Raw genomic sequence first — 22830 nt, forward strand, 5'->3', positions numbered from 1 at the left:
ACACTTACATTTTATGTTCTGCAAAAGTTCGCACATCATTATACTACTTGTAAACCATAAATAGCAATTTGGGAACAATTTATTTTGTGAATGGTTAGTAATTTACTGAATCATCTGGTTTATGCAGTCTGTTAAAATTTTTAAGCTTATTATTTAATGTAAGCTTACTCCTGTTTTCAAATTTAAATTCATTGTTTCCAACCACATCAGAGGAATAGGTTTCCAGGATAAAATAAATAGTTTAAAATACTGTGCCTACATAGAGGTAGATAGATATTCAGTAGGGTAGATGTAAAGTTGGAGAACTCACATTCTTTCCTTTCAAAACACACAAACAAGATAATTTGTCCTTTTTTTTGCCATCAAGATGTGTCACATTTGTATGTCAAAGTAATAGCCCCACTCTGTCAGTCCTGTGTGGAGTACCCTCCAGAATACTATGGTAAATCACAGCTGGATCATCTACGTGCTTGAAGAGGCCCCAGGAGTAGGCAAATAATCAGTCAACTGACCAGTCATTGCTGGATCATGGAATTTACCCTTTCATTTGGTATATCCTAGAATACTAATATTTTGGTAACTGTTTCAGGAAAAGAAATACTGTATTATATTTTCTCACTTCCCTTCAGTCCCTGTTATACAAAGCAAACAAAGTTGTTTACAGAACATCCCGCTTTTAGTTGAGAAAATGACGGGTAGGAAATTAAGCTGTTAATACAGGAGGATGACTAACTAAGTGAGGAAATCCGTCTTTTGTCAACCACTCTTATATTATCATTTATTTTTAAAATAGAATCTGCTTTCAGTTTCAGTGCTTGGGAGTATTAGATGTACGTGGTTTAATGGATTTTGTACTTAAAATTCTGGTTTCCCTTTTATTTACAATCCAACATCACGGTAGAAAATAATGTGAGTAGTCTTCTAAATGATTGATATAGAATGATAGTTTAGGCTTAGTTATTGAATCAGAGCTCCACACCTGTTTTGTGTCATAACAACTTCCTCAGAGGAAGAGTTTTTTAAAAAGTTCCATCCTTTCTTGCAATGCCACAGGCATTGTGAATCTCTAAATTGAAAAATGCTGAATTAATTTTTGTTCTTATTTAAATCTATTTAAAATTAACCCTTTTTATAATTTTTTTAAGTAGATTGCTGATTATCACATTGCTCTACATGTATTTCCTTTTTTATAGACCTTGGTAAGATACTCATCTTTATATTCATGGTAATACAAAGAATAATCTTAACATTATATACAACATTCTTCACCTAAAGATGTTTACTGAAAATAAATCTAAAATTTTACATGTAAGTTCACTAAAGTAAACACTATACAGGATGAAAAAGATTTTACTTGTTAGGTAGTATGTACACGGAAATTTGAGTTCACATTTAATACTGTCATGAAGCTACTTTAAAAATGCTCATGTCATTTTAGACTACATTAATTATAGCATCCAGATTGCATAAACTAATAGTTTCTGTCCTGGGCAGATCATATCTAGAATATAATACATAATTTTGTGATTTGATGGTATGTAAATAATTTTATATATCTAAGTATGGACCAGAACTGTTTTACCCTGCAGAACAAAGAGTACATGCAGATACAGTTATTGCCTTTGTGTATTTAAAAGTCTGTCCTGTAGAAGAGAAAGAATTTAAAAGGTTCTGACAAAACAAATGAAATACTTTTCCAGTGAACTAGAATTGTTCACTTATAATCAACTTGCTTATTCTGGGAGGCATTGATTGCCCTGTTATTCTAGGTGTTTTAGAAAAGGGTTGATTATGCTGAATGTTTGCTGTATTGATCAGGAAATAGGAACAGATAATTTCCAATCTCTTTTTATTTTGACTTGAATTGGCAAGCATAAAATGGTTTCATGATTCAGTCATTTAGTATATATGTGGGCATTTGCAAATTTGGGATTTGAATTTTGAGAATAATCATTTAAAATTATCTTTCACCCTATGAACTTTCCATTATTTTTGTTCTTCTATAGTCTTCTTTTTAAAAATAATTTAAAATATTTATCCAAAGGAAAGAACATCATCAAATTTTGGCCTACGTCACATAGAGTCAGTCTGAAGTTAGAGATAGGAATAAGAATGAACTATACAGGTTCTCTGTTTAACGTGTGAACTCTGCTTATGCCACTAGGTGTAAAAGTTGGACATAAATAGCACAATCTGAAAACTTGTAATTTGCTTTCTGGCACACGTGGCCCAACTTAATAAGTGGGGAAATATATTTGAAGATCCTTCCTTGGCAGTGTTGTCCTTTGAACTTTGGGCAGACTATTTGAATGGGTAGGCCTTTGGCTTATCACATCATCCAAATCTTCTTGACATTCTTTCCCCTTTCTTTATTGTTACCTATATTTGGGAGAGCAGATAGCGAATATAGGTTACATATTTGTGCAGAATTCAGCAAGAGAAGTTGGCTTTTTAGCATTAAATATATTACTATAAAATTTTTAATTGCTTTTAGATACTAATTAGCACTGAGTAGCAAGCAGAGAGTACTTATTAGGTAGAGTTTCTCATTTGTAGAACCTGAGACTCCAAGAATGAAAGTTTGTATGCATGCATCCGTGCATCCTTGGTAGTTACAAGGTTAGTGATCATGTTTTACCCATGGCCTAGTCTAGGATGGTTCTAGGCACTCTTAAATCCTGGCGAATGTTTGTCATGTAAGTAAATAGGTTCAATTTAGATAGCATCAGATAGACATTACCATTTGGATGAAGCAGATATATTGTAGTATATGTGTGTGTGAGTAATTTTATTTCATCTTTAGGTTATGATTTTTCTAGGGAATCTATACATACGTTGTTGTATGTCAGTCTAAAGCAAACTATTATATAGATAATATTAACTGTTGATAGTCTGATGTAAACTTCACTTCATTCTTGTGGATGTTAATTTAGGAGAATGATAGTCCTTTAAATGCCCTCTCAGTATTCATCTTACAACAGCTGAAAAACCAAGAGCAGTAAGGAAAGGTACTGTCTACATGATACATGTGGCATAGCTGGTTTACCTTTGTTTTTCCCTTAAACTTATCTACAGTATAAGTGGGTCTTAAATCATTTGAAGTTGGATCGAATTCATTTCAGCCTATCCAAAAGGAGACACTTTTTGCTCATCTGTAAAATGGGAATACTACCTCCTTTGGAGAAATGTTGGGAGGATTATGTGAGGTAACTCATATGAACCAGTTAGCCTAAAGCCTGTTAGAAGTGAACACTTGAGACAGAGTATCTAGAAAAAAAGGATTAAAATTTCCTGGATAAATACCTCACTTTAGCACTTAAAATTAAAGTTTTCCTGTTCTGTTTTTCCCTTTCAGTTCTACAATTGAAAAATGTCCTCTTGTCATACAGAATATATCAGCAATTTGTCATTAATCGTCACTATAAATTGTGTGTTAGCTCTAAGTATTCCTTTGGGAGACCTGATAACATCTCCTTTTTTCTCTTGTAGTGTAATGGTTAATGCACATCAGTTTATACACCTTCCTCTACACTATTCCACATAGAGGTTCTTAGATCTCTAGCAGTCCTTATAGTGGTTATGTATGGAATGTGGTCTTCATCCATTGTTAGGAACCCAGCTTCTTAGGGGCTTTTCCAATTTTTTGGCAAATACCTAAATAGAATGTTCTGACTACTTAAACTTGGAGACTAACCTTTTTTATTTTTAAACTGGCCTGTATTGATATGAGACTATTTGGAGAGGGGTAGGCTGGCCAGTAACAGGAAGAATGAAGTCTGAAGCACCTTATCATTCATTGTACACATAATACATTATTTTCTCCTGAGGTTCTTATTTAGCCTATCTATGGCTCAATATTGACCTGGCAAGTTTCCTGTCCTCCTTCCCACACCATATGATTTGCTTTATATACAAGTGTGTGTGCAAACACACATACACACACATTTGCCAATATAATCTATAATATGTACTGAATAAACTACCATCGTATCTTTCTGTCTATTCTAATATTGGTCAACATCTGCACAGTACTTCTGATAGAATTGCATGGAGCTTTTGAGCTCAAAGCAGAAGTGAAGATTTAGGCTTTTCATCTTTATTCTAGGAATATTCCCCATTTCTAAAATACTTTGTCCTACTTTTAAATCATAAAACAAAAATTATGTCATCCCTTCAGATCAGAACTTTATTCAATTTGTGACTGCTTGGAGTAAGAACAAGTGTTTAATAAAGAAGGCATGGGTTAAGTAGGGGAAAATAAGGGGAAAAGTGTTATGTTAATAAATTTGCATTGTATGCACATTAAGTCAGTCTCCCAATTTGTAGAACCATGAATATTAGAATTCAGTGTTTTGCATTTCTTAGAGTGGAAGACAAGTAGGATTTTACAATTTCATAAATTGAGGAAAAAATTAAAAACTTTGAACCTAAAGCCTGGCTTCATCCAGGGATAGGAATACATTTTTCTTTTTTTGGTTTTAACCTGAAAGTATGTTCAGAAAGGCAAGCCTCACCAGAAGCAATACTGATGTTTTGTAAGGACTATATTTTTTCAGCCTTTTAGCTTAGATTTTCTGTCTAGTACTGGGAAGCACTTTCACCCATGTTTAATGAATTTATGTGTGAATTTATGTGTAAATTTATGTTGGGGAGAAGGCAGATTAGAAGCTTTTGATACCTAGTAGTAGGTGGCATGATATAGTAAATGTAACAGTTCAGAAAACAGAGACTTTGCAAAGTCAGAATAGTTAAGAAAAGGTAAACACACATTACTTTATATATATTTCTAATTTTTAAGAAATCATTTTGTCGTGCTAGACTAGGTGATTTTGGTATACTATCTCATTTCACTCTGTACAATAAAGCCGTTAAGGAAGACATTTTTCATACTATTTAGTAGATAAGGAGACAGCTCAGAGAAGTTAAGTAACTTGTCTGTGGTCTAATAACTGGTAAATGACTACAAAGAATGTTACTTTTGTTCGGTTGGATATTCTTCCCACAAGTCATTGAGTTTGATAGCCTTTAAAGAATCTAATCTGGTGACTAGGTTGCTACTGACCTTGGGATTTGCTGTCAATGGATTTAAAGGCACTGAGAAAATCTATTGATGGCTGTTGAGTAGGAAGTTGAGTAATCAACTTAATTCTATGTATTGAAAGTAAAGTCAGTAAAGTGTAGTCAGTAAAGCAACTGTAAAGTGAGTTGTCAGAGATACTCCTTTATCACAAACTGGAAAATTTTCTGAGTGTATAATCCTGTGTTATGTGATACCACCTAAGCTTACTTTACCTTTGGCAGGTAACAATCAAATCTGCTTCCTTCTGCAAGGTTTTCATTTGCTTTAGAAACAAAAATATATTTTTGCAGCATGAAAGGTTTTTCATGGAGGTGTTCATACAGGGATTATGATTTAAGGTAGAAATCATGTTATAACAGACTTTAACTATGACATTATTGGTACTGTTTTTAGAATACTAATAAATATCACTAGGGAGCCATTTTTGCATGGCAGCTTAAAATTTTTTTTGATTAATTGACTGGATCTAAACTGCTGTTAGCTTAATACATAATGGTTAAGGGCATGGATTGAAGCCATGATTTTGAATCTGAGTTTCATCTACTACTATGATCTTGGGCAAATAATTGAATCTGTGTGGCCTTTATTTTTTCATCTATAAAATGGGAATAACACTAATGTGTACCACATAGAATTGTTGTAGGATTAAATGAGTAATAAATAACTGAAAATATTACTTAATAAATATTCTTTGTTATCCTAGTGTTTTTCAAGCCTTAGTTTACATTTGATTAAGCTAGGAGGCCATGAAAAATGTTTCATGAGTGTTTTGTTCATTGTAGTTTTGAAACACATTATTAAATGTGGTTGATATGTATGTAATAGATCATCTATATATATGTTCATTATAATACTATATCATTGATATCTTAATTTTGTAGGCCAGTACAAATATGTTTTTTTAATTATTTGTGTTTTTGAAATCTGAGATCCTTCCCAATATTTATGTATAATGAATTCCCAAAATGATAACCTAAGTGTAAAGTGCAAAGTTGAACATCAGATTTATGAGAATACATAGGAAGGGTCTAGTCCCAGAGAGTTAATAATTATGAAATTACTAATTGTACTTTGCCTTTGATAAAATATTTTCAATGTTTTGGGGGGTTTTTTTTTTTCTGTGTTTTTTTGCTTGTTTTTTTTTTACATACTAAAAATATTTTGGGCCTTACTGTGTACAGTGCCAGGTGATGGGAATACAAGAGTGATGGGGCATACAGCTAGTGATGGTTACAGACAAGTAAACAGGTAACTACAATAAAGTATGCCAAATTCTGTGATGGCAGAAATACAGAGACCTTCAAGGGGAAAGGTGGTGAGATAAAGAAAACACTAAAGCTAAATTTGGGAAGAAGGAAACAGTTCTTAGGAGAAACCCGGTAAGAGGGCTAGAAGTGACAGATGGGATGGGATGTTTCAGGAAGAGAGTAACATTACATGGAAAGGCCCAAAATGAAGAAAGCACGTGTACTTCAGGGTATCTGGGACATAGAGGGGAGGATGAAAATGGCAGAAGTAAGACTAGAGATAATCTAGGGCCAAATCAAAAGAGTCTTTAAATGCCATGGCAGGGAATTTTTATTTTATCCTGGGAGCAAGGATAACATTAAGGCTTTTAAACAGATAGTGACATGATCAGATTTGTGTTTTAGAATTCTCTGGTTGTAGTAAGAGAATGCACAGTGAGAGTCTGTCGGTGAGAAAGATTCTTTGGCAGTCTAGAAGAGTCAGTGGCCTGAATCAGAGAATGGGGAGGTGGGATGAAAGGAAGTAGTTGGCTCCCGAGGTCCTTAGGACTCAAATGTGTAGGAACCTCGTGGCGGGCAGGTGGCGCCAGCTGGGTGACAGCGGCCGGGTTCTGTCCTGACCAGATCGGCTCTGCGGGGAGCAGCCTTTGCAGGCCCGCGGCCGTGCCTGGAAGGGCTCCTGTTGGCTCAAGGCTGTTGTTGCCATCTTGAAATTATTAATGATCTTTGAACAAGGGACTCCACATTTTCTAAGCTTTTTTATTTTTTATACTGAGATACATATAGTAAAATGCACAGATCTTAGTGTACAGGTCACTGAATTTTGATGTGTAGGGGAACTCTGTATTTTCATTTTAAATGTGGCCTTGCAAATTATGTAGCCAGTCTTGGTCTTGAGAACTGGTTGGACGGTGGCTTGTTTCACCAGAAGAAGGAAAACAGGAGTACATTTGGGGGGGAAAGATAAAGAACTCTATATGGGCTATATTAAACTTAAGGCACTTAAAGTATTTAATATGATTAGGGCCTTAGTTCAGCTAGGCTGATCAGAGATTTCAGACTCAGCATTTTTGTGATAATTGAAGCCATTGGAATGGATAGTATCCCCACTGGTAAGTGTACAGCTGTGGGGAAAAAAAGATTGAATAGGAAAGTACCTGGATGCACTCCAAGGGTGTGCAGAAGAAGAGGAGTCTATAAAGAGGGCAGAAGAAATTATGTAGATGGAGGAGTTTGAAGATTCAGAAGAAAGAGATTAGGTAAAGTTAGAGTTTGTAAGTTTATTGATGGTGGGAAGTTAACGAGATTTCCCATTTTATGTATCTTATTTCCTCTATGATATGAGGCTAGGTCAACTGCTAAGATTAAGAAAGAGCAGCAGTCAGGGTAGGGTTTTGAGGTGAATGGAGAAGCTTGAAGTAAGTTCTGAGAAAAATAAAAGAACTATCCAAGGAAATAGGAATGCTGGGCAAAGTTAAGTATCATAGGAGATCGGTGAAAATTTTGTTGAGATTTTTGTTTATTAGTACTTAGCTGTCACTTGCAGTTGTGTGAGATGAAGACAGGTATATTGATTGGCACTAGTTTTGCCAGGTGGAGAAAAGGGAGTTGAGTGGATGATTAGGTAGTAATTTTCAAATTTTAATATACATACAAGTCATTTGCATGTCTGGGTGGAATTGCAAAATCTAATACATTTCTGGAAAAAGACTGATGGTCTAATTAAGTATTCATATTTTAACAAGATCCCCCAGACAATTCTCTAGCAAATATTTCTCACTTTATAGATGAGGAAGTTGATCCCCAGTGAGATATATCCATTTATACTGGTATACTGTTAAAAAAAATAATGTCTCTTTAATAGTGGCATTACAATGACTGATAATTGAACTACTACATTTTTAGACTTAATTAGCAATAATATAATTTCAAATAGAATTTATATAGTATTTCTTAATCCTTTAATTTTTTTTTTTTTTCATTTTGAAGTTTGCATATGGATTACTTTTAATGATTTATAGCAATGCTTCAGAGCAGTTTACCAAAGTCCCAGCCTGGAAATGTCTGAATATTTGTGTAAGAGTAGTACATTCTAGCATCTAGAATCCTGCTAACATATATGATTGAATAAAAAGATATATTTGCTATGCTTTTATTTTCATTTTGTAAAAGAAAGCATTCCTATTAAGTTAGAAGATAGCCAGGATTTGTTTGAAAAAAATCATGTCTAAGTTACTGAGGGCTATAGCTTTGTATGTTTTCTAATGCTTTAATTGTTTCAGCAGCATTCAGAAATCCAGATTTATAAGTGTGACCTGACCTGCTATACAGATTCTCATGGCTCCACAGCCTCAGGTCATGGAAAGAAACAAGGCTTTACATAATAAAAATCAGAACAGAAATTTAAAATATGATCCATAACTTGAGGTATGCACTTATTTAAATTGTGGTTGCTTCCTGCTGGTGAATCAATTTCAGAATGCCATTGCTTATTGTATAAGCACGTCAGTCTAGTGAAAAATAATTTCAGAGCATAGCAGTGCGGTGTTGAAGGGAAAAATGAAACAGGAGAAAATTTACTCAATTTTAGAACCAAGAAATGTTAGACCTTAGAGATAATCTTAGCCTATCTCCAAAATAGAGAGGTGGAAACAGCTTTCTTGTGTAGGAGAAAGTAAAGAGCCATATATCAGGGATAATAAGCTGACAGAGATTTTGCTAACTGAGTCTTTTCTGTCCTCCACAGTGTCCTAATAATTGCTCACCCTGTCTTTAGTACGATGTAAGAAAGTAGAGCCTCGTGCCAGCTAGAGGTAGAACCACTGTATTAGGACAGTATGGGGAGCCTGGCTTGGGTGCGAGAGTTCTATTAGTCATTACATTCTGGACTCTGAACTCTGCACCCTGCAGACTAACCAATTATTATAGAAGCAAGAAAAGTCCTAATAATAAAAATGACCAGGGTGGAGGTCCTAAGAGATTTGCTAATGGACAGAGGCACTAGGGAGGAGGAGGTGGGGTTAGAGAGTAAAAACAGGAAGGGATTGAGTCCACACTATGACATTAGGAACTCTTTAAAATTCATTTGGAAAGCACAAGCTAGGGCCCCTCCACCAAGCATAAATTACTAGCTGAGGCAGCTAAAAGTTGCAGCAGAATAAAATAAGCAAAACCAATGGTACAGATAGAACATGAATTAAAATAACTATGTAATAGATACCCTCAGAGAAGATTTAAAATAAATTGGATTCATGAAGACCAAATAGTTAAAACCAAGCAGATATGTTGTGTTTGAAAGATAACCATTTTTAAAACTAAAACAAAACAAAAATCAGTTGAGTTGAATAGAATGACTATAGCCAAAGAATAAATAAATGATTTGGAAAATCAAATCCAGAAATTCATACAGAAACATCAGGAAAAGATAATGAGATGGAAAGAAGGTAAGAAAAGTCAAGAAATATGAATGATACAAATAGATATGCCATCACCCACCTACTAGAAGTTTCAGAAGAAGCAAGAAGTAAACTGAGGGGAGGAAATGTTAATAACTAAGAATTTTCTAGAATTAAAGATTTAGCAATTAACATTAAAGGATTCAGAGAGAGCTGAAAGTATAGATAGGAAGAAAGTCTGTATCTGGACTGCATTCAAATAATAGAACAGCAAAATTAAAGAAAAAATTCTAAAAGCTTTCAGGTAGGGAAAAACAGATAACCTATAGAGAAACATGAATCAGACTAACGTTAGATTTCTCAACAATACCAGATGCAAGGAGTAAGTGAAATGACATTTTCAGAATCTTGAAGGAAAATAACTTTGAACTTAAAATTTTATCCAACTTAATTGTGAGAGAGAAGGAAGGATATTTTCCGATATCCAAGATCTCAGAAAGTTTACTGTACAAAAACTCTCTCTGAAAGAGCTCTCAGAGCATGTACCCTGGCAAGAAGAGAATTGTATCCAGGAGGAAGTAGTGAGATACATAGGTAGTAATGGAGAATGCAAATCCAAGAATCTGTATACTTCTATCATAAATAATGGCAAAAAAAAAAGAAGAGGAAAAAAATAAGTACTATTAATGAAATATGTCATCAATCTAGAAATGAAAGTCCAGCTAATATTAATCTTTTGGGAGTGGTGGGGACTACAGGGGTACCAGGGGAATGGAGGTTTACAGTAAATAAAGCCCAGAGGAGGTAAAACTGAAACTCCTTCTTCAGGGAAAGTATATTGACATCCATTAACTTTAGATGCTTACAGTGAAAAATAAACAGTTCTGGAAATAAAAATTAATCTTTCTGATAATAGACATCATAGATACCTTGTACAGGTCACAGTAAATTGGAAAGAGTTCCAGCATCAAACAAAACAAAGAACACTGATTTTCAGATGCTTTGTCATCTGACCTTGTCTGAGAACCATTGTGGGCTCTAAATTCTTTGAGCTCACAAGGGGTAAATACCAAATCTCTCATTTTTACCTCATTGTTGCACCCCAAGTCAAGTACACAGGATTTGAAGTGGTTGCAGTTGCTAGAGATGTATACTAAGGGACTGCTAAGAAATCTTTTTAATGCTGTCTTGTCATATTGTTGGTAGAACCTTGACTAAATCTCATGAACACAGATCTGCAATTCTGGACTTTTTTCTGTCCTGAACTATATTTCCTTTCTTTCAATAGAAGCTTCAAGATATGTAATATTTTATGAAAAACTTGATTTTGTTTTATTAATATTATGTATTTCTGTTACAGTTTAACTCTTCAGTTATCTTGACTATAACACTTAAATGCTATATGACAAATCTTGTAGAAGTTAATTTCTTTAACCTAGAAGAGTTTACATCTGGTGATACATGGTATACATAGGAATAATAGTTTAAGGAAATCCATTTCTGGATCTTGCATGCCTAAAACTGATCTGCCTGAGAATCTACTTGTGATGAGAGTGATTTCCCCTTTCCAAACTCCTCTTTACAAGCCTCTGAGACAACAAACAAGTAGGAAATAGAGGATGCAGGTTTGAGAAAGTGGCTGGCTCTGAAGCACCAGTTTTCTAAATGTGGTCTGGAGATCATAATAATTACTATTTGCCTTTTTCACTCACATTTCTCAGGAGTTACAGTGAAAAAGGACTTTCAGTTATCATTCATTTGGCATCTTTTCTGATATTTAACTCAAATTGCGAAAAATTGAAGGATGTTATTGTAACAAATATTCTTCTGTTCTCACCTACTACGTGAATAAGATCTCTCTGTAGTTTGGAACATTAGAAAAAAGTTGTAATAGAATTAAATCTTAGTAATAAATAATGATCTCCCATGTTTATAAGAACTCACTGGGGAGGAGGAGACTAATGAGATAATTCTATCTGTCTAAGAAATGAATTTCCAATAAATTTTAACCATTTATGCTTAATATTTCCTGTAAGTATTTAATATATATAACTGTACATAAATAAATGTAATGCTAATTCAATCCAGAAATATTTAATACTTAGAACATTATGTTCATGTGAAATTTTAAAGAATTTTAACGTACATACATGTTTTAATTTCTGAGAATTATTATAAGATGATCAATGAAAGGAGGAAATTCTCTTGCAGTAGTAGAATGGAAATACAAATTTAAGGAGTAAAAAAATCAATGCGAAGTTTCTCAAAGCTAGTTTTAAATGTATGGTAGTATTAAATCACCATGGCTTTAAATCTATTGAATACATTGGAAAGACTTGATCTTGTTTTAAAATCTTTTATTTGTAGTAGTCTGGAAATCACATCCTTTACAACTATTTAAACATGGATATATGTGAGAAGGCAGCAATCTCTATTTTCTTTTTTAAGTGTATATGCATGTGTTTTTAAGTACTACAAAGAGCTACATGCACATTGATTGAGACCAGAACTCCACATTTTTGGAGAAAGGGAGGGAGAAAGGTGAAGAGAGAGAGTGAAATGCTTCTAAAGTTAAACACTGAAACTTTTCCAAGGAATGTTGAAGAGTGGGTAGTTAAAAAATGATTTTTAGGGGCAAATCGACTACAGAGGTGAAAGAATTAGAATGCAGATACTACAAAAGATTATATAAATAGAGTTTGTACCTAGCCAGCCTGTAGCAACTGCCTTATTGTATTTAATATGTGTCATTAGCTATATATCTTGATTCATTCAGCTTTCTGCCAAATGAATGACTCTTACTTCTATAGTAACTAGAGTTGAGTTGGCTGGTTCAGTGTTTCCACCACAGCCTTTTCTAGTCCATTGTATATTTTTAAGTGGGACAGGAGGATGGCAGAGTTCCTTTGATTACCAATAAAAGGTACTCACCTTAACAAAAATGTGTGATATGATAGAACTGGTCAGTATAGAGTACATGCACATGATCAAATGTGCACGCACCTACACACTCACACACACAGTCACACACTTAAAAATCCTGTTCTTTACCCAATTCATAACAGAGATGTCACTTGTGCTTAGTAATTAGAGAAGTTACATGCTAAGAAATGGAAAAATAATCAGATGATTAAAGTGATACAGGGATAAAACAAGGTAAGATGAGTCTTTGCTGCAAAACTTGGTAAAATTTTAGGCAAAAGAATCATCTAATGCAGAAAATTTACAGGGAGTCAGTGGAGAGGAAAAGAAACAAACACAGAAGGAACAATGGAAGAGAATTGCAGAGAAATTATGGGGGGAAAATTAAGGTCCGAGGAACAGGAAATAAAATCATAACAAAACAGAATAGGAAGTGTATAGTAAAACAAATAGAAAATAATATAGTTTTTCTTCTTCAGTTCACACTTCAATTTCATAACTAATAGTTATGAAAGCAAAGTTACTGTTTGCTTAAATCAATGATTATTAAAAGGACTCCACAGTATGCATCTGAGGATATATACACCTGTACATCAAAGTGTGCAAATGCTCTCTCTCCTTCCTAGGATTCTGATATAACTTAAAACTAATTGAGTCATATCTTAATTCATTTCTTAACAAAGCTCTCTCTACCTGATTCATACACACACACAAATAAAGTAAATGACTACGGAATTGTGTGAGTGGAACTGTGCTTTCTTGTCGACCACATGGAAGTCTAAGCAATGTGATTTTCATGATAAAGCAAACATGTTAAGATTTAAAAATTTTTTTAAGTTTTGAAATGCTTTTATTTTGAAGCACTTAGCTAGACTAATTTTGATACTATTCATTTAACTGAGTTACAAGTAAAATGTGAATGAAGAAATATAGCAGCCATTTAAAATACTTAATCCCCAACATTTCTTAAGGGAGTGGGTGCTCCTAGCTGTAATGCTTTCTACTTCACACTGTGATGCATATGTATAGGCACACTTGAAAGAGGAGGCTAGGATTGGCCAAAGTTCCACTCAGGCAAGGGGACATCTGGCATTGGACAAATAAAATAATAAATGATAGGGAAACTTGCAATATTTCTTTGACAGTAGTTATAATAGCTGACATTTATTGAACACTTTTGATGTATCAGGCACTGTCTTAGAAATATTTTATGTGTTAAGTGATTTAATCATCACAGTGATAACCACTGTGTGTTCTACTACCAAAAAAAGCCTCAATTCTTCCTCTTCTTTCTACCATTCAAATACTGATCATCTGTCCACTTGTCTGAGTGGGCAGCTGAGCCCAGTTCTAGCTTCCTCTTTGAAATGGAGTTTTGACTGGTCTAGAATGTGCACAAGGCTCAGTCACATGGTGGGCTCATCTGGGCGTTCTCTTGGAGTACCTTGGAGCTCTTCCACATGCGCGCTTTACTAGCATGGGCTTCTGAAGGCATGGCAGCTAGGTTCTAAGAGGGAGCTAATGTTACAAGCCCCAAAAAGCAAAAGTAGCAGATCTCTGAAGGCCCCACTCTCAAGTTAATAGTGTGTTACTTTACGTGACTCTTTTGCCCCACGTTTTAGATAGAGCATCTCACAGGCTAGCCTAAGTTGAGCAGGAGGAGAATAGCTTCAACCTCTTGATGAGAGGAATGGGGACATTTTTGCAGCCATCTTTAATCTACCACAGAAAATACCATGGCTTCCAGTTTTCAGTTGTATTTATGAGAGCTAGCCATCTATTTTACGTGCAATAATGTAAGCTATTTAAAAAATATCTTGCCTGTAATAACTTTCTTAAACATGATTGGATAGTTGGATAATATTTTGGTCCTCGGAGTGGCACTGAGTGTGCTTGTGCACAGTCACTTATGCATGACTCTTAACTCAGTCTCAGCATCCAAATAAGTCATTCTAAGGAAAATAAGGGAGAGATGTTTTAAGATATTTTAATCTCAATACTTCCAACATGCAGAAGTTTCTATTTTATAGGGAGACAGAGAGAGGATGGTATTATTATAAAATCACTTAACATATATGTTTGTATATATTTTTCACTTATATCTATTTCTATTTTTTATCATAGTAATACCTGCTCCTGTTTTTCAAAGTAAGATTGACAAGGCTAAAAAGAGGACAAGTCTCCTGCCTTTTCTCTCCCCATTCTCCCATTTCTGCTCCCCAAGATAAACTACTTTCTCTTCATTTAGCTCCCCGTTTTGCTGTTTAAAATGCCTTACTTCTTTAAAAAAGAACCCAGTGAAACTTACAAATTTAGAATCTAAAATGAAGCACTCACTGAGTGAGTTTAAAAGCTGATTAGACACTGCACAAGAAAGATGAGTAAATATATAAACCTATTGACCAATGAACCCATTCAAACTGAAGCACAGAATGGAAAAGGCAGAACAAAAGCAAACCGCACAAACAGGCACACACATACACACACCGAGCCTCCGTGACCTGTGAGGCATTATTAAATGATCTGCCATAGACAAAATTGAATTCCTGGGGGCTGTGGGGGAAGAGGATCAGAGAAAATGTATTTGAAGAAACAATGGCCAACTGGTTGAGAGTTGATAAACATCAGCTCAAGAGAAAAAAGTAGCTCCAAGAATGAGTGTGATAAGCAGGCACAAAGAAATTCACAAAAACCACACCAGGATATATTATAATGAAGTTGCTGAAAAAACAATGATAAAAAGAAAATCTTAAAAACAAACAGAAAAAAATACTCTCATAAAATACAGGAACACAGGTCAGAATTGTCAGAAACCTTGCAAGCCAGGAGACAATGGAATGACATCTTTAAAATGCAAGAAAAAAATTGTCAATATAGAAAGAGCAAAGACTATTTAACTTAAATAATGGAATGTGCTCTTGAGAGAGTCCTTCCCATTTATAGAGTCACAGAAACTGATAACTGGCAAGGACCTCTGAGCTAATTAATAATTAGTCTATAGCAATAGTAGTGGGAGCAGAAAGGGGATTAGAGTGACAGCCCCCATAAACACAGACACTGCTCTCCCTTTGTCAGGTACACCTAGAAGCCTTTCACAGCCACACTGTGTCACATATGCCCTTGCCATCACCTCTCACTGTAGCATTACTAAAGGTAGGGAAGGGAGCCTCCGTGAATAATGGGCCTGAGTAGGATCATCTCTAGTGTTTTGAGACAAAAATGGGTTGAAAACCACTGACAGTTCAAATCCTCACTTTACATATCTGATCATTAAAGCTTTGAGAAGATAAAATGACCTTTCCAAAATCACTGTTGGCAGAGTAAATAATAAATCTGAATCTCAGATCAGGTTATTCTTTATTTCTTTTGAACGTTTAAAGTTTGGAAATCCTCTTGTATATAGTCTGTGAAGATGTATTTGTCATGAAAGGTTAATCTCAGGAATTTCAGAGCAAAGGTTGTATTTAGGTATGTGCATAGGAGTGGGGAGGAAGGATACAGTTTTTATATCAGTGCCATTTAAGTAAACTCTCAGTGTAAAGACTAGAGTTTATGAAACTAATTTAGTGAGGCATAACAATAGTAGAGATGAATATAACATCTTTCCAGTATTTCATCTCTCTCTTCTTGACAAGTGAATGTTCCAGGTGTGGTAACCCCTATTATGTAGTGGCTCTCCAAAGAAGTTCAAGTCGAGAAGTGCAGAGCACATAGGCAGTATATAAACATGCTTATTGTTGGCATCATGTCAGTGGAGAAAAATACAGAAGGAACATTTGAGCACAATAAATCTCTCCTAAAGAGAGCATTACTTGCTACGACCTGTCTGCAACAATCAGGAAGGAAATCAGCAAGAAAGGGAAAGAATGCCAGGTTGCAAGTGCCAAAATGTCTCATCACTTGCAACTCAAGAGAAAAGACAAAACAAGGTTCAAATTCAGCTGCTACATTTACAATAGTGTCCTAGATTTTAGAATCCATTTTTCCATTTTTTCCCCACCTATAAAGGTGATCTTTATCTAAATATCTATGCCAAAACCACAGAGGATAAGTGTTGAAAGGGACATAAAACAGATCCAACCCTCTTATTTTCAGTTGAGGTAACAGGGATCAGAGAACACTGACTACTTTTCCAGTGTTCTGTCCCTTACACTATGTTAGAAAGAATAAAATTCTAACCAAATCACTTTCAAATTCCTTGTAAATCGTGCCCCTCCCAAAGTAGATGTCTTTTGTTATTTGGTTATAGCTGTTAAGTGGTTCTGAGGAACTAATTCTGACAGATTTATAGATACTACATTTAATTTTCTTTCATAAAGATTTTGACAACTTTTTAATCTGATATTCTGATCTATTTGGGAGCTATCAAATGTGGCTTTTAAAAGTCTCATTTCCTGCTCAATTACAGTTTTGATAAAACAGGCACAGTTCTGTGGGGGGGATATTTTGGGTGCATAGGAGCCAAGTCAGATGGAAGTCATTGAAGTGTTAAGATGTCACCATTACTTTATAGATAACTAAGAAAGAAAATGCAAGACTCACACTGATTTCTGTGGGGTTAAAAAAATGAAGCAATGTGCTCCTTAGACTTGTTGAAATATTGGAGGTAGTTGGTTAGGAAAGACAAGGGCCTCTCTGAAGGGGAGGAGGCAAATGGAAGTGGGAATGAGAGGCCTGGTTGCAGAGTAGGGGAGCCTGACCAAAACAGACTCCTCTGAGTAGGAATGGTAGGTAACTAATAAGGCGGTAGAACCTGGGGCTGGGGTATGGTAGTAGTGAGACTGTGCCCAGGCCAGAGCCCTTCAGTTGTGAACTGTGGAATGTATCAGAAATTGAGTCAATAATTTAGATGGGAGAGCAAGTCTCAAAACTTTTGAGATTCTCCTAGGATTTAGAAGACAAACTTAAAGGATTGAATGTTAGTGTAAAGCTTTTGACTCTTGTTATTTGGTCAATAGTGAGCCTCTGAAAAGGAGGGAAAGTAAGTTACTGTTTTAAGATGACTCTAACTTCAAAGGGTGTGAATAATTATAATTTGCCAAAAGTCTCTTTTTTTTCCCTCAGCAAGTTCTCTGGAGAAACAATAGTGTGATGACTAATTTTTTTTCTTTCTTCCTACTTTACCATGTTGTGTCACTACTTTGAGAAAAATTCTATTCCTACATATGGTAGTATGAAACTAATTGTCATTTACATGAGATTTTAACCCACTCCCACTAGTAAACTTAATGCTAAAACACAACATTCAGTTACATTCTTAAAAGAAAGATTCACTTTTAGTGGAGTACAGACTTGCCCATCACCATTAGTTTTACTGCAGGCAGAATAAAGACACACCTCTTCCTGAAAACACAGACAACCCAGATTACTTAGGCCAACTTCTTGCATTATCACTTTTATATCAGCTCATCCCTAACTGCTACTCACCTATTATTACTAAGGTAAACACTGCCCTTTCCAAGCACCAGGCTTCCTTTGCTAGTATTCTAGGATAACCTCTTATCCTGTAGTATCTTATTTTGACATTTTTTTCTTCCTACAAGATTGTCTCATCTCTAATAGTGTATTTGATCACCTCCATGGTATCACTGTGTATAAGAAATTGCTGTTTGCTTGCTTGCTAATTTCCTAGTCATCATTTAAGAATCAGCTCTCCTGACCACCCCCAATAGAGATTTGGGCTACTTCCATGCAGTAAAGCAGTTATGTTTTCTTTTTTCTTAAAAAATATATTTCAGGTCTGTTATTTGTAGTGTACACTCCTTGAAGGTAAAGACCATATCTCTTCAGATTCATACAGAGTACCTGGTACTTAACAGATGCTCGCCAGATACTTTTTTAATTGACTGATTGATTCAGTGATGGAGATGTGTATCATATTCTAGCTTATAAAGTTTGTATTTACCATGCACAATATTGGCTTAGTAAGATGAGATCTCTAGCCTCAAAATTAGAATCTAATAGGTAACTTAAAACACATAACTGATTTGAGGACAAGGAATCATGAAATAGTCCTCAAAAAAAGAGGGTCAGGAACATCTAGGAAGGACAGATTGCTGCCAGCAGGGGTGACTAGGAGATAATAATTATGCTAAGCCTTGGGAAAAAGAATGATGTTTCAGGAGACAGAAGAAAAAAGTAGGTAGGCTTTGCATATGAAATGAACACTACTCTAGAAGAAAACATAGACCTAAAAGCAAGGAATGTATTTGGAGAGTGGTGAATATTCTGATTGTCATGGTTCAGAATTACACATAGGAGATCAGTGGCTAATAAAGCTAAGCAGATAAGTTGAAATCACATCTAGGAGGAGTTTCGACTTTAGGACGCAGTGGAGAGACATACTTTCTAAGTAGAAGGAAAGATACTATCATGCGATTTTAGGAACAGTGCTCAGGCTGCATTAGAAGAAGCAGAAACTACAGGCTAGGGCAAAGGATTGTAGTAGTTCCTAAGTTGAGTTAAAAGACAAGAAGCTAGACTAAACAGGAGAAGGACATTGTATCCACTGATACGATGAGTAAAATTGTGAGGTATAAGGAAAAAAAAGTTTCTCACTCTATTACATGTTGGTCAGTTTACATTTGAATCACCACATTTTAAGAGAAACACTGGCAAGCCAGGGTAAATCCAAAGAAGAGTAATTAGGATTTGGGGAAGTGAGCAAGGGCAAGGGTCTGCAAACTGAGTTTCTGATTAATCAGGAGGAGGGAAAAAGATGCAGAAGGAGAGTTTTAATAGTCAGCCTCAGTTGTTCAAAGGGCTGTCTCTAGAAGACAGGACAGCATCCGTATTGTGTTACTCCAGAGGGACAAGAAAAGATAAAGGGCTGTGTCCAGAAGAGTGTGACCTACATGTGGAAAGATTGGAAACTGTGTCACACAGGAAGAGTAACTGAAGTATTTTCAGAGATTTCATTTATGGTAAAGGAGGCCTGTAAGAAACTTGAACACTGTCTTCAAATACATGAAATATCTGCCATATGGAAATTGGGTTTGTAAACAGATTCAGTTAACTCCACGTCAGAACTGTTTGTAAATTATATAAGCAACTTTTCTCTTTAACAGAGAGACTCCCAATTATAGCAGGCCATCTATTATAAATATTTTTAAAAGTGTGAGTATATTAAAAGTGGAATTTGACAGTGGAAAGTGTTTTTAAAAGGACAAATTAATAGTATCCATTGCATTTATTTTATTAGTATCCATATCATCAGAGGGTAAAGAAAGAAGAATCAGTGCACCCACCAATGTCTTAGAACTTAGGTCCATACTGTGTACTTCTGTTATTGAATGAGTATTTCAGAATTTAAAGTTCTCAGATAAACAGAAAATACAGAGACATAAAGGAAGTGTAGGTACCCATGCATAAGTAACAAAATCTTTCTGAAAATGCATACTAAATAAGAGGTGTGGCATATTATAAAGAATAGTAGATTGACATCAGGCATACCTGAACTGGAAGACAGCTCTGCCACCAACCAGCTGCCGTAACTCTGGCACATAGTACTTGGCCTCTCTCGGTTGTGATTTGATCATCTGTAAAAAAGTAAATAATTACTCATTAGGATTATTATATAATATTATATGCAACATATATATTTTACAATTAATAATAATGTTTATTCAGTACATTGAAAAGAACTTAAACATATTTGACTTTAAAATGGCAACTATTAGTGTTACTATCTCAAACGTTTTAAATAAGCATGCTCCACAGTAGAAAGAATATGGGCTTTGGAGTCAGAATGACCTGACTTTGAAGCCTAGGTCAGTCTCTTACTAGCAGTACATCCATAGCAACCTGTTTAACTAGTATGAACTCAGCTTCTTTATCTGTAAAATGAGAACAATACCTGTTTATTCCACAGGTTCAGATTATTAATTAGGTCATGTTTGTTATTTCTGTGTTTAGCAGAGTTTGGTTTGTAGTAAAAGCCCAGTTAATTTCATTTCATTCCCTCAGATGTATAAACAGACAGTATCCAACTCATGACCTGTTAGCATGTATTTTACTGACTTAGATGGACTGGAAGTCCTGGCTGGGCTCCGCAGTCCCTGAGGGAAGGGAGAGCTGTTCCTGTTTGCCAATACCAATTCCTGGAACTGATTCACCTAATAGACTGCCCTCTATTATGCAACCCTTGAAAGGAAACATTTAACTTTTAATAGATGAAGAGAGGACAGAAGCTGGTATCTCGTTTTACATAAAGTTACTAACATCCAGTTACATTTACTATAATAACTCTTCTCTAAACCCATCTAATATTTCTAAAGTTCTCCCTTCTCTAGAAGGGCATAGTGATCAGGGAAGAGATTGGAAGTCTGCCACTTGTATCTAGTTTTTTCCCTCTCATATTCAGCCAAATATCATAGTCCACTGACATTGACTGACTGTTCTGATCAGGTTTGTTTCCATCTTACTGAACTAAGTTACTTTCTCCTTTTTCTCTGAAAATTTACTATCATGTTCTTACTTAGAAAACCACCTCCTTTCAGCTCATATACTATTCTGAGCAATACTTCGAGTCACCCTAAATTGTGCCTCCTCTGTGACCTCTAGTGATCTTTCTAGCATATAGTATTTTTCTCCACCTTGATCTCTTTCAGCCCCAATTCTGATTTCACGTTTTGACATTTATTTTCTATTTTGAAATCTTCTCTAATTATTTAATGTGTCAGTTCATTTTCCTCAAAGAAATTTAAGCACCTGAAGGGTAAAAAAACTATACTATCCTATTTCTATTATATCCTCCATTGTACCTAGCAAGAAAATATAGTTATTTATGATGAATATCTGGTTAAGGTTTACTGAATTACTGAAAGGTTTTGGATATTCAGGTCTCTATGCCAGCAGGTCATCACTTTATTCATTTACTTTGCCTTTAAGAATGTTGTGAGCATTTCTGATTTATTTCATAAGAGGAAACACTTTTAAGTTGTCATGACTAAGAATCACTTAGTATAAAACAGAAACTCAGTGTTTTGATCCTTAGACCAAGGTTCTCTTCTCCTAGATATGTTACTGAAGCAAACAACAAATGGCACGTGTACTTATTCAATGATTCTGCAATTCTGAATATATATATTTGCTATCATTAATGTACAATAACATAAACAACATTATGGTAACTATAGTCCCCCTATTATCAAGTCCCCACCACATACCCCATTACAGTCACTGTCCATCAGCCTAGTAAGATGCTATGGAATCACTACTTGTCTTCTCTGTGTTATACTGCCTTCCCCGTGTCCCCCACCCCACCCCCACTATATTATACATGCTAATCATAATGCCCCTTTTTCCCCCTTATCCCACCCTTCCCACTTATCCTCCCCAATCCCTTTCCCTTAGGTAAAGGTTAGTCCATTCTTGGGTTCTGTGATTCTGCTGCTGTTTTGTTCCTTCAGTTTTCCTTTGTTCTTATACTCCACAGATGAGTGAAATCATTTGGTACTTCTCTTTCTCTGCCTGGCTTACTTCACTGAGCATAATACCCTCTAGCTCCATCTAGTTTGTTGCAAATGGTAGGATTTGTTTTCTTCTTATGGCTGAATAATATTCCATTGTGTATATGTACCACATCTTCTTTATCCAATCATCTACAGATGGACACTTAGGTTGTTTCCATTTCTTGGCTATTATAAATAGTGCTGCAATAAATATAGGGGTGCATAATGTGTTTTTCAAACTGGGCTCCTGCATTCTTAGGATAAATTCCTAGGAGAAGAATTCCTGGGTCAAATGGTATTTCTATTTTTAGTTTTTTGAGGAACTTCCATACTGCTTTCCACAATGATTGAACTATTTTACATTCCCACCAGCAGTGTAGGAGGGTTCCCCTTTCTCCGCATCCTCACCAACATTTGCTGTTGTTTATCTTTTGGATGTTGGCCATCCTAACTGGTGTGAGGTGATATCTCATTGTGGTTTTAATTTGCATTTCTCTGATGATTAGCGATGTGTAGCATCTTTTCATGTGTCTGTTGGCCATCTGAATTTCTTCTTTGGAGAAATGTCTGTTCAGCTCCTCTGACCATTTTTTAATTGGATTATTTGCTTTTTGTTTGTTGAGGTGCATGAGCTCTTTATGTAATTTGGATGTCAACCCCTTATCGGATATGTCATTTATGAATATATTCTCCCATACTGTTCTACTTTTTGTTCTACTGATGGTGTCCTTTGC

The 22830-nt window shown here is 35.3% G+C and overlaps 1 protein-coding gene and 1 long non-coding RNA gene across 6 annotated transcripts in view; one reads left to right on the forward strand and one right to left on the reverse strand.

Annotated features, from left to right (window-relative positions):
- Window positions 1-22830, forward strand: part of AFG2A (AFG2 AAA ATPase homolog A) — a 383456-nt gene that overhangs the window by 211428 nt on the left and 149198 nt on the right. The window lies entirely within an intron of this gene.
- Window positions 1324-21881, reverse strand: LOC130683841 (uncharacterized). The gene is made up of 3 exons (XR_008997849.1): window positions 20500-21881; window positions 20097-20182; window positions 1324-2379 (listed from the first exon to the last, which is right to left on the reverse strand). It is a non-coding gene; the product is annotated as an uncharacterized LOC130683841 (long non-coding RNA).

This window comes from Manis pentadactyla, chromosome 5, assembly GCF_030020395.1.
Source record: "Manis pentadactyla isolate mManPen7 chromosome 5, mManPen7.hap1, whole genome shotgun sequence".
In the NCBI taxonomy this organism is placed as follows: domain Eukaryota; kingdom Metazoa; phylum Chordata; class Mammalia; order Pholidota; family Manidae; genus Manis; species Manis pentadactyla.